This window comes from Elephantulus edwardii, unplaced genomic scaffold, assembly GCF_000299155.1.
Source record: "Elephantulus edwardii isolate Elephantulus edwardi_28Jun2011 unplaced genomic scaffold, EleEdw1.0 scaffold00319, whole genome shotgun sequence".
Lineage (NCBI taxonomy): Eukaryota > Metazoa > Chordata > Mammalia > Macroscelidea > Macroscelididae > Elephantulus > Elephantulus edwardii.
The window spans coordinates 195620-206892 of record NW_006400069.1 but is presented as its reverse complement, the minus strand read 5'-3'; positions in this window follow the sequence as shown (position 1 = coordinate 206892).

Genomic DNA, 11273 nt, shown 5'->3' with positions numbered 1-11273 from the left:
AAACTTTATCTAAGCCACCTTCCTCCATCTCCTCTAGTAGCTCACAAGTTTGTTCTTTCTAGGTTTGTTCCCTTTCCTATAGGTAACTTGAACACTAAGGTTTGTGCCAGACCCTGAGCCTCATTCCAGAAATAGACTGCCAGATAAGGAAGCAAAGTTCAACCAGCCACTTCCATTGGACTCAACCTCGCAAGTCGAAAATACTCACTCCCCCTTAATTTTCTTTGTTTTTTTATGTTTGCAAACAGTTGATAAAGAACATTTCATGTAACTTAAAATTAGTAGAACAGAACTTGAGCCTTTAATCATAATAGAAAAGTTCAACAGCTAAAAATTAGTAAATTTAGAACAGTGCATCAGCATGGTTACTTGTATAGTAACTAGTGCTGTTCCTGCCTGTTAGAATGTCACTAAAGTATTACTGATTTGTTAAATCATGTGAAATAGGGAAAGCAAACAGCAGCCTGTAATACTTCTTTGCTTCCTGATGTTTGTCTTCTGATTTATTTCTGCATTCCCTGTTTACTAAAGATCTTGCAGTTCCAGAGGTCTGAGAACGCCATGAGAATATTTTCTAACTGAACAAGAAGGTATGCAGCTTGAACTCAAAACCACCAATGAAGAGTTAAAGTGGGCTTCCCTTCCCCTCCATCTCAATGTCCCAGTTCAGCATGAAGCACCCAGAGAGTCTGCACCCTATTACCAAATGGGAAACCCAGAAATAACTCCCCCAAGAATCAACCCAGATGTTTGTCTTATAGACTTACATAAAAAGAGGAGGGAATACTGGGGTGGTATGTGTCTTATAGATATAAGACTTATATAAAAAGAGGGGGGAATAATAGGGTGGTTTTAATAAGTTCAGAATTCTCTATATAGGTGTCAATTATGAAACTATAATTTTCTCCAGCCTGCTGGACTGGTTGCTTGACCTTGGAGTTCTTAGTGTCCTTTCTGTGATCTGTCTGTTAATTAGAAGAGGAGATACATCTCCTAGATTAGCTGTTTGTTATCTCTTTGAAGCTGTTTTCCTCAATCATATATAAATTGTAACTTAATCTGCCTGTCTGCCAAAAAGGGAACATCTGGGTGTGAATGATTTTCTTTCAGATATAGAAATTCTTTAATTTTACTAACAAAAGTTTATTGTCAAGTAAGTGAAAAGTCTTTCCATGTCTTTGCCCATTTTGTAATAGGTTATCAGTTTTTTTCTTATGGAGACCCAGGAGTATTCTGTAAACTTTTGTTATTAGACAGTTGTCTAAGATGTTACTGCCAAATGTTCCCCACGATCAGAGTAGTGGTATTTCACCGGCGGCCCGCAAGGCCGGCGGACCCCGCCCCGCACCCCTCGCGGGGAACACGGGGGGGCGCCGGGGGAATTCAATGAAAGAGACTTTATTGAGGACCCAAGGTCATGGGGCTCAAAAGACCGCCTCCTGCAAGAGGCAAGGGAGCCAGTAAAGAGGGGCCTCTTATTTGACCTTTTTCTTGGGGCATAGGTTGCTGCACACACACACACACACACACACACACACAGTTGTTGTTGTTGTTAAGTGCCGTTGAGTCATAGACGACTCATAGCCACTCTATGACCGAAAGACCTGAACATTTGTATAACTTACATCATTTCTCCGATTTCATAGGGTTTCTGGAGAAGAGCTATTAAGGAAGTGAAGTGGATGCCACTCCTGCTTCCAAACTTGTTTAATTGGGAAGTTCCAACAAACAGTGTCCACCATGGGTAGCCATTGTCACATTAGACACATCAGTATCACAGTGTTTAGCATCACAGCAACCCCAGTTACCTCTGAACAGCAAATGGAAAGACCAGTGCTATATCACTTAGAAGAATGTTTGACCAAAAACAATTAAAATCCAGCCTGAGGGCCTGAGGCCCTCATCCCCAAATGCCTTTTTCTTTTTATTTTTTTTGTTATTTTCCATGGTTTTTTTTATTATTAAATTGTATTAGTTTTAATGAACATTTACAGAGATTTTGGGTTTTCATTCATTCATTGTTGCACTGTTTTCTCCACTCTCCTCCCCAGTTCGTTCTTCTTCCCCCCATGTCTGTTTTAATTGTCCAATTGCCACAGTGCTTGTCAAAGCCAGTTCTGATTAATCTCCTTTGTCAGTGTGTCCCTTGCCATTCCCTATCACTCCTCCCTGAGAGAGACTTCACCCTGATTCATAAGGAAAAGGAGATGGCATATTCTCTTAGCTACTTCCTGCTGAAAAGGGACACTGTGGGTTTCAGGGTGAAGGTCTTCTCTCACTACTCTAAAGGGCCCCTTTGGCAGTAGGAAACACATAGACTGTTATGGAGATTGATTTTGGAATTTAGATGCACTGTTATCAATTGTGCTTAGCAGTACATGTTCATATCCTTGAAGATGTATCATGGAAGTGTTGCAGCCTAGAAGATACAAATTTAACTAACAAGTTAAAGGTGCATGAGTCAAAAATTAAAAAGCAATAATATTCTGAGTAGAGGTTCTAATAGTGGCACAAATCAAGTTACAGAGGTAAGGTGGTTCCATTGCCATCCTTACTCTAACTTAATTCTTTTTTTTTTATTTTAATTTAAATTTGTTATTAATTTCAGTGAAAATTTACAGAGGCTTTGAATTTCCATTCATTCATTGTTGTAGATTTGTCCCCTCCCAAGGCTCCCCCCCACCAGACATTACCCTCTTGGAAAAGTAAAAGAAAAGATTCTTTCATTATTTTACAAACCCTCCCCCACGTCCACTCTACCATGTAGCCATTGCTAATAAACATTGTACATTATGTCTCCCTGAAAACAAGATCAAACCTCTGTTAAACCAGACTGCTCCAGACCCCTGCCCGACCTGGAAACCAGCCCATCGTGCTGACCCCATTTTAAATAAGAGGGGGAAAATAAATTATTATGTTTTCAAATATTGCTGCATTATATTCTTGAAAATGCTACTGATATCCTAGGCTTTCCTTGATATTAAGAAGAAGTGAACATATTATTCCAGACATTCATATGCAACAACAAGCATATTCTGATTTAGTGCCATCCTCATACACATTCTAGGCAACTTGTCACTATGCAAATCCTGTATAGATTTAATCTAATAAAAGCAAGTGATTGAAGTTAAATGTTTCTGTGTCTTGACTCATCATGGGATTTGAGAAACTGTCAAATGATGAGGAGTGAGTAATAGCAGAGAATGACAAACAGATGAGCCAAGTGGTTGGCTCAGGGAGACATGGGAAAAAACTCCTAAGGAATATTCACAGAGAAGGCAGTCTATAAAATGAGTAAAATAACTTGGCAAATGAGATAATGGAAGCTACCTGAAAAGTACTGCTTCCCTGGATGCCTGGCAGTTGACATGTGAGAATGAGCAGCACTTTGGACAGGGGCAGATGAGGGCAGACAGGCTTCTCAGAGGAAGATGATGAGCAAGTTCATGAGTGTCAGGAGATACATGACACCACAGACAGATGACCAAGTGGTGGCCGTGTAAAAAAGGTAATCATGAAATGGCAAGTGAAGTAGGAAGATGCTTTCCTGAAACCATAGGGCTGTAGAACAGAGTGTTGTAAATTTATCCTGTAACTCCATCACACTGGGCTATCTACTTTCATACCTGTAAAAAACACAGCAAATTTTTTGTTAAAGACAGCACAATCTACCAGTTATTGCTGTAGATAATGATTCACTCTAAAGACCCACTAGCTGCCATTTTCTACTATCTTTTCATATGTAAAGTGGGGTTGATCTTTGTTAACTAGTTGTCTTAACTAGTTGAGAAATTGTTTCCTAGTCCTGTGCAATCTTCATCATGGTCAGTGTGTGTAAGTAAGACTGTTACTGTGGTCACTGTGTCTGTCCATCTCACTAAAAAATGACTAAGAAGCAATCATTGTTGTTATTTTTTCTTTTGGATTGTTTCCTCCTTGGAGTATAAACTTTTTGTTATTGTTGTTGCAAAAGGCTTTATTGTTCCATTTGGTCCAAGGCCTGAGCGAGGAGCTGCATAGATAAGCCTCTATACCAGGGTGGGAAAGAGAAGCTTGCTCTTGATGGCAGGGGTACGCAGAGGTCCCCCTGCTGGTCCCCGCAGGTCCCTAGTTGGCTTGAGGGTGGGATGCTCAAAGAGATACTTGCCCAGACCAGCATGGGGGCTTCCCAGTCTTCTAATGTTGGTCAGATGGTCTCCCATCTTTTCAGCAGTTTCGCTTCCTCTTCCAGGAAGTGGTTATTCAGAAAGTCAAAGAGATGGAGGTTGTTTGGACAGGACCCACTTTGTGAAGCTCTAGAAGGGCCTAGTCTAGGGTCTTCTCCAGGGCCAGCACTGTTTGTATGGCGCCCAGGGTTTTACGTCTTCTGTATATCTTGGAAGAGGACATGGCTGCCTGCTGGTTTTACAGCTTCAAGAGACCCTTGCTCCACACCCTCATGATTCTCCTTCGCCAACTTATGGAAGAAGTGCTTTCTAAAACCAGATGGTTGATGCTCGCCTCTGCTTCAGTAGGATAATTTTGATGGATCTGGGAGCTCATAGTTAGTCGAGGTTTTAGGGCTTACAAAATATGGTGTTAGCTGGGCCCCAAAATAGGAGATGGTTAAGATGGATCTAAGGTTACACCTGGAGATGAAGTTGGAAGGTAGTTCAAAGCCTGAAGTGGGGAGTCGTCGGGTCTGTTCCATCCAAACACTGTTGAAGCAAGAGACAGATCCATGGGACTGCTAGGGAACTCTAAAATGTCAACTTTTATCACACTACACACTCTTAGGGAGCTCTGGTGGCCTAGTGGCAAGAAGCTGTGCTGCAATCTCAAAGACACAAAATTCTAGTTCACTAGCTGCTCCATGAGAGAGGATGGACAGTTTCCTCCCTTGTGATTTGCTGCCTCTGCAAGTCCCTTGAAGGATCTGCTGTCAGTTCTGACTCAATGGCTCATAACAACAACAACATGCCCTTAGTAGCTAACTATTTCTCTCTTGTGAAAAACTCTAGTCTGTTCAATAAATAGAAGGCAGATGAATTCTTACAGTAGCAAAATAGGTGCTGCAATCTTTTGAGGGATCTTCTAAGTTTTGCAAGATTGTTTTTCTTTTTCACAGTTTATTTTTCAGAGTCTACAAACATGAAACCCCTAATCCTCTTGCTGTGCAGTGGATTTTGACTCACAGTGACCCCCCCTTTGGGTTCTTGAAGCAGTCATGGATCTTTCTATTAGCAGTCCAGTGTGTCACAAGCAAAATATTGCTGAATATTATCCAAATATGCCTAAAAGAATTAACTGACAGAGAATTGCCAGAAGATCAAGTTGTCTTTAGAAGAAGCCATGGTACCAGGGATATCATTGCAGATGTCAGATGGATTTAGTCTGAAAGCAGAGAATACCAGAAGAATGTTTATTTGTGTTTTATTGACTATGCAAGAACATTTGACTGTATGGATTATAAAAAAACTATGGATAATATTGACAAGAATGGGAATCCCAGAACATTTAATTTTGCTTATACGAGATCTATATGTAGACTACAAATCTGTTGTATGAAAAGAGGAAGGAAACATTCCATGGTTTAAAAGCTAGAAAGATGTTTATCAGTGCTGTATTTCTTTGCCATACGTATTTACTATATATGCTGAAAAGTCATTTGAGAAACTTAACTTAATGAAGAAGAATGTGGCATCTGGATAGGAGTAAGACTCATTAACATGTGTTACACAGATGACACAATCGTACTTGCTGAAAGTGAAGAGAACGTAAAGCGCTTGTTGCAGCACATCAAGGAATACAGCCTTTAATAGAGACTTCATCTCAACATCAAGAAAACAAACAAAAAAAAAACCACCACTGAACATCACAGCAGCATAGCAGTACATGAAGAAAAGACTGAAATAGTCAATGATTTCATCTTACTTGGATCCACATCAACACCCTTCGTATCAGCAGTTAGGAGTTGTTAGCATTGGAGAAGCCTGTTGTCAGGGACATCTTCAAAGTTCTGAAGTCTGTTTAAAGACTAAGATGCACTTGATTTAAGTTATGTTATTTCCAGTCACCTGCTATGTATCTGCAAGCTGTATGGTGAATGAGGATGACAGAAGAAGAATTGATACCTTTGAGTTGTGGTGAGAGAAGAGTATTCAAAGAATTTTCTCTTAGAGAAAGTGCAACCAGAGTACTCTTCGGAGGCAAGGATGGTGAAGTTTAATTTTACATACTTTTGGCATGTTATTCAGAGAAGCTATTCCTTGGACATCATGCTTAGGAAGGTAGAGGATCAGCAAAAGAGAGGAAGACCTTCAGCCAGATTCATTGACACTGTAACTTCAGCAATGGGCTTGAGTGTGTCAGATTGTGAGGATGGCACAATATAGGTCAGGGTTCAGATTGGTTGTTCATAAGGTCAATATGAGTGATACTTGACTCAACAACACCTAACAACAATCAACACTTGATTCTCATTTTAAAATTATTAGTCAACGAAATTTCATAAATCTGTTGAAAGTAGATTGAATTTAAATAAGAGTGAAAAATCAGTAATAAAATACAAAGGTAAGAAAAGATGAAGATGACTAAAAACTCTTAAATTCTTTGAGAAGTCTTACAAGTACTTCAATCTTTGGTGATATTTATGCAGATAAAATAGAGAAGAAATATATGAATAATGTAGAACTTAAAAGGGACCGTAACAATGTAATGAAGAACTTGATCCTGAAAAACTTACAAATTTCAGCAAATCGATGAGATGGATTAATAGAATAACTGCAGCAAAGCCTTAAGCATGTCAATGATTGTGAGGATGGTACAGGATCGGGCAGGATTTCAGTCTATTGTTTATAGGGTTGCTATGAGTCATAATTCACTCAACAGCACATAACAACAAAAACAATTCTAAGAACAAGACACTATAGAAATTATCAAAATGAATGTATGAAGGAATAGAAAATTCTATTAAAACAATAAATATTGAGAAAATGTAATTGTAATTCAAATATGTTATAGGCACCACATTTAAATGGTTTAATTGGTCAATTTTATCAAATCTTTAAAGAATAATGATTTTAAAAAAAGAGTAAATTATTCAACTTACTCTATTAATCTTTTACTATAATAACAAAAAGTAAAAGGACTAGAAAAGAAAATAAAATTATAATCCTGTTCCACTAATGCACTTTAAAAAATCCCTATAAAATAGTAACAAGTCTCTATGTTGTTTGGGTATGCTGTCAAGTCAGAATCAACCCATAATTAATCCTCTAGTGGGTTTTCAGAGGCAGGAGGAGGAGATTGCCGATGCTCCTGTGGAGCCTATGGATTTGAACTGTGTGACTTTGGGATGGCAGCACAGCTTCTTACAATTAGGCCACCAGAGCTTTCTATTCTAGTATAGTTATTGTTGTTGAATACCGTTGATTCAGAACCAACTCATACCTGACCCTTCAGGGGGTTTTCAGAGGCAGTTAATCACATGGGAGACTGCCTATCTTTCTCCTGTGGAGCAGCTGGTGGATTTAAATCATGTGCCTTTAGATTACACTGCAGTTTCTTACCACTAGGCCACCAGGATAAACTCACATATATTATAACTTTAATACCATTCATTCTGAAATAATAAGTCACAAAAAACATGCCATATGATTTTCTGGGTAAATGTTGAAAAAGACCTTATTCTGATTCAACAATGCCCCTTCATGATATAAAAATAAACTTTAGGAATATAACTTCCTTATTCTGCTAAAATATATCTACCAAAAAACTATACCACATATTCTATTTAATTTTTGGAAATTAGAAATTAAATAGGGAATGATATACCCTGCTTGCTGAAACTGAGGAGGACCTCATGCACTTGCTGCGAAGGGACAAGGACTGCAGCCTTCAGTATGGACTAAGGCTCAATGTCAAGAAGACAAAGATTCTCGCCACTGGACCAATTGGCAGCGTCAGGATGGATGATGAAGAGATTGAGAGTGTTCACAGCTTCAGTTTGCTCGGCTCCACAGTCAACACTCTTGGTACCAGCAGTCAGGAAATCAAAAAGCGTATCGCGATGGGAAAGTCTGCTGTTAGGGACCTCTCAAAGGTACTCAGGAGCAACAGTGTCTCTCTGGAGACTAAGGTACGCCTGATACAGGCCAGGGTCTTTGCAATCGCTTGTTATGCATCAGAGAGTTGGACAATGACTAGGGAGGACAGAAGGAGAGTGGATGCTTTTGAGCTGTGGTGCTGGAGAAGGTTACTGAATGTACCATGGACTGCCAGGAAAACAAACAGATTCATCTTGGAGAGGATTAAACCAAGCTACTCCTTGGAGCCAAGGATTCTGGGGCTTCATCTGACATACTTTGGACACGTTGCCAGGAGGGACGGGTCCTTGGAGAGGGACATCATGCTTGGGAGGGTGGAGGGACAGCGCAGGAGGGGAAGACCCTCTATGAGATGGATTGATTCAGTGACTGGGGTAATCGGGATGGGTGTGTCAATGGCGGTGAGGTTGGCGCAGGATAGAGCAGGGTTTAGGGCTGTTGTGCATAGGGTCGCTATGAGTCGGAAACGACTCGACGGCACATAACAACAACAACAACAACATTTTTAAAAACTTTTTTTCTCATACTTCCCAGCCAATGTATGTTGTTACAGCCATTATTAAATAAACTTCAGCAGGATTTTACTGCGTGTGCTACTTAGAATCCTGTTCAGTAAACCCCACACTCTGTTGGATCTCCTGTTTTTTAGAATGGGAGCAAATAGGGATCCTTCAATCAGATGATTATATAACTGTCTTCCAAATTTCTACAATAGACTGGTAAGCACGTCCAGGGCTGCATCTGTTAGTTGAAACGTATCTGTTTATTTTCCATCAATTCCTGTAGTCTTATTTTTTGTTTTCTTGGCAGATGACATATATAGAGAAATCCAAACAGCTATGAATTAAAGTACAAATAATGGAAGAAACAATGGAAGCCACAGATGAATGAGATACTCTAGATACTCTAGAGGCAGAGAACCAGAAAAATATTATTGATGAAGAGTTATTTGAACAGCTACAGAAGAAGGTGCAAATGCATTTGACACACATCAGCATCACAGTGTTCAGCCTCACAGTCACCACAAGTTACCACTGTACAGCACCTTGTACACCAGGGCTATATGACCTAAAGGAATATCTGAACAAAAACAATGAAAGACTGGCCTGAGGGCCTGCAGGCCTCAGGCCCTTCAAGGTCTCACCAACCCGGCACACCCAAATGCTGGCAAAGTCCTTCCGCCAGACCCCCAGTTCAACTGGCATGTCCGCTCTGCTGACCCCCACGTGGGGCTCAAAGAACACCAAAATTGTCCTCAAGGAGCTTCAAGGAGCCAGAGTCCAGATTCAGCTGACATTAAATCTCCAAGCTCCTAGACGGGAAACAACCTTTCAGGGTCTCACCAACCCAGCACGCCCAAATGCTGGCAAAGTCCTTCCACCAGACCCCCAGCAACAGAAACCTACTAGTAGAAAAATCATAGATGAGAAATAAAGAAAATGAAGAAAACAATAGATTTGAGATGTCATCAAAAGAAATAACTTATGTATGATTGGAATTCCAGAATAGAGAGGGATAGGGAAATCACAGAGAAAATTGTGGAAGAAAAATTTCCAGGTATTAATGAAGAGCAAGGAAATACACATTCAGGAAGCTCAATGAACCCCAAATAGACTAGATCCACAAATGAAACATCAAGACATAGCATAGTCAAATTCTCCAAAATAAAAGATAAAGATAGAATACTGAAAGCAGCACAAGGGAGTGGGGGGGGGGGAAGAGTCACTTACAAAGGAAAACCAGTTAGATTAAGTTCTTATTTTTCAGCAGAAACCATGTGAGCAAGAAGACAATGGGGTGATATATTGAAAGTGGAAAGAAAATAATTGTCAGCCAAAGATCCTGCACCCAGAAAAGCTCTTTATCAAATATGAAGGAGAAATTAGAACTTTTGCAGAAAAGAAAGAAGTTCAGGAATTTGTGAAAACAAGACCAAATCTACAAGAACTATTAAGAGAAGTCCTTCACGCAGAGAAACCAAAGGAAAGTGAAGGGGCCATTGTAACAAGAAACAACAAAAATATAAACCTCCCCCCTAAAAAAAGAAACATAGCAAAATAGGAATGATAAAACCAAGCCTGTCAGTAATCACACTTAATGTGAACGGGCTAAATGTAATCAGGAGGAAAAGAGTAGCAGACTGGATAAAAAAGCAAAGACCATCAATATATTGCCCACAAGAGACACACTTAATAAACAAAGAGAAAGATAGATTCAAAATCAAAGGCTGGGGGAAAAGATACCAATTTCAATTTTTTTAATGGCATCCACAAAAAAAGGAGGGGCAATACTAATCTTTGATAAAATAGACTTCAGAATGAAAACCACTATAAAAGATAAGGAAATGTCCTACATAATGATTAAAGACACAGTAGACCAAGAAGACTTAACATTGGTCAACATTTAAGCACCAAATGATAGACCTACTAAATATATAAAGCAACTGTTAACAGAAATGAAGAAAGAAATAGCACAACTGTGGTAGGGAACTTTAACAAACCACTCTCGCCAAAGGATAGAACAACGTCAATTGAAACTTAACAAAGATGCAGAAGACTCAAACTACACAGTCAGCTAACTTGACCTCTTGGATGTATTCAGGGTGCTACACCCAACTAAAACTCAACTCACTTTCTTCTCAAGTACACATTATGCATTCTCCAGAATTAATCACATATTAGGACAAAAGCAAGTGTCAACAAATTAAAAGAACATTGAAATAATACAAAGTATCTTGTCAGACTACAATACTATAAAACTAGAAATCAACCACAAGAAGATAAAGCTTATAAAGCCACCAACATTGAAGCTAGATGGCACCCTGGTAGAACACGATTGGATTAGAGAGGAAATAAAGAATAAAATAAAAACGTTTCTTGAAACAAGTGATAATGAAAATATAATGTACCAAAACCTCTTAGATACAGCTAAGGTATTTGTCAGGGGGCAATTCATAGCAACAGGCAAACAAATAAAAATTAAGAAAAAACAAAATTAGTGATCTAACTAAAACCTTCATCAAATAGAAAAACAATCTAAGCCTACAGTCTCTAGACGAAAGGGTATTATAAGAATAAAAGCTGGGGCGGCGTTGGGGGGAACCGGGGAGACTCGAACTCGCGGCGGCGGCGGCGGCGAAGCCCGTCCGCGCCTCGCGCCGCGCTGAGCCGAGCCCGGAAAGCGAGC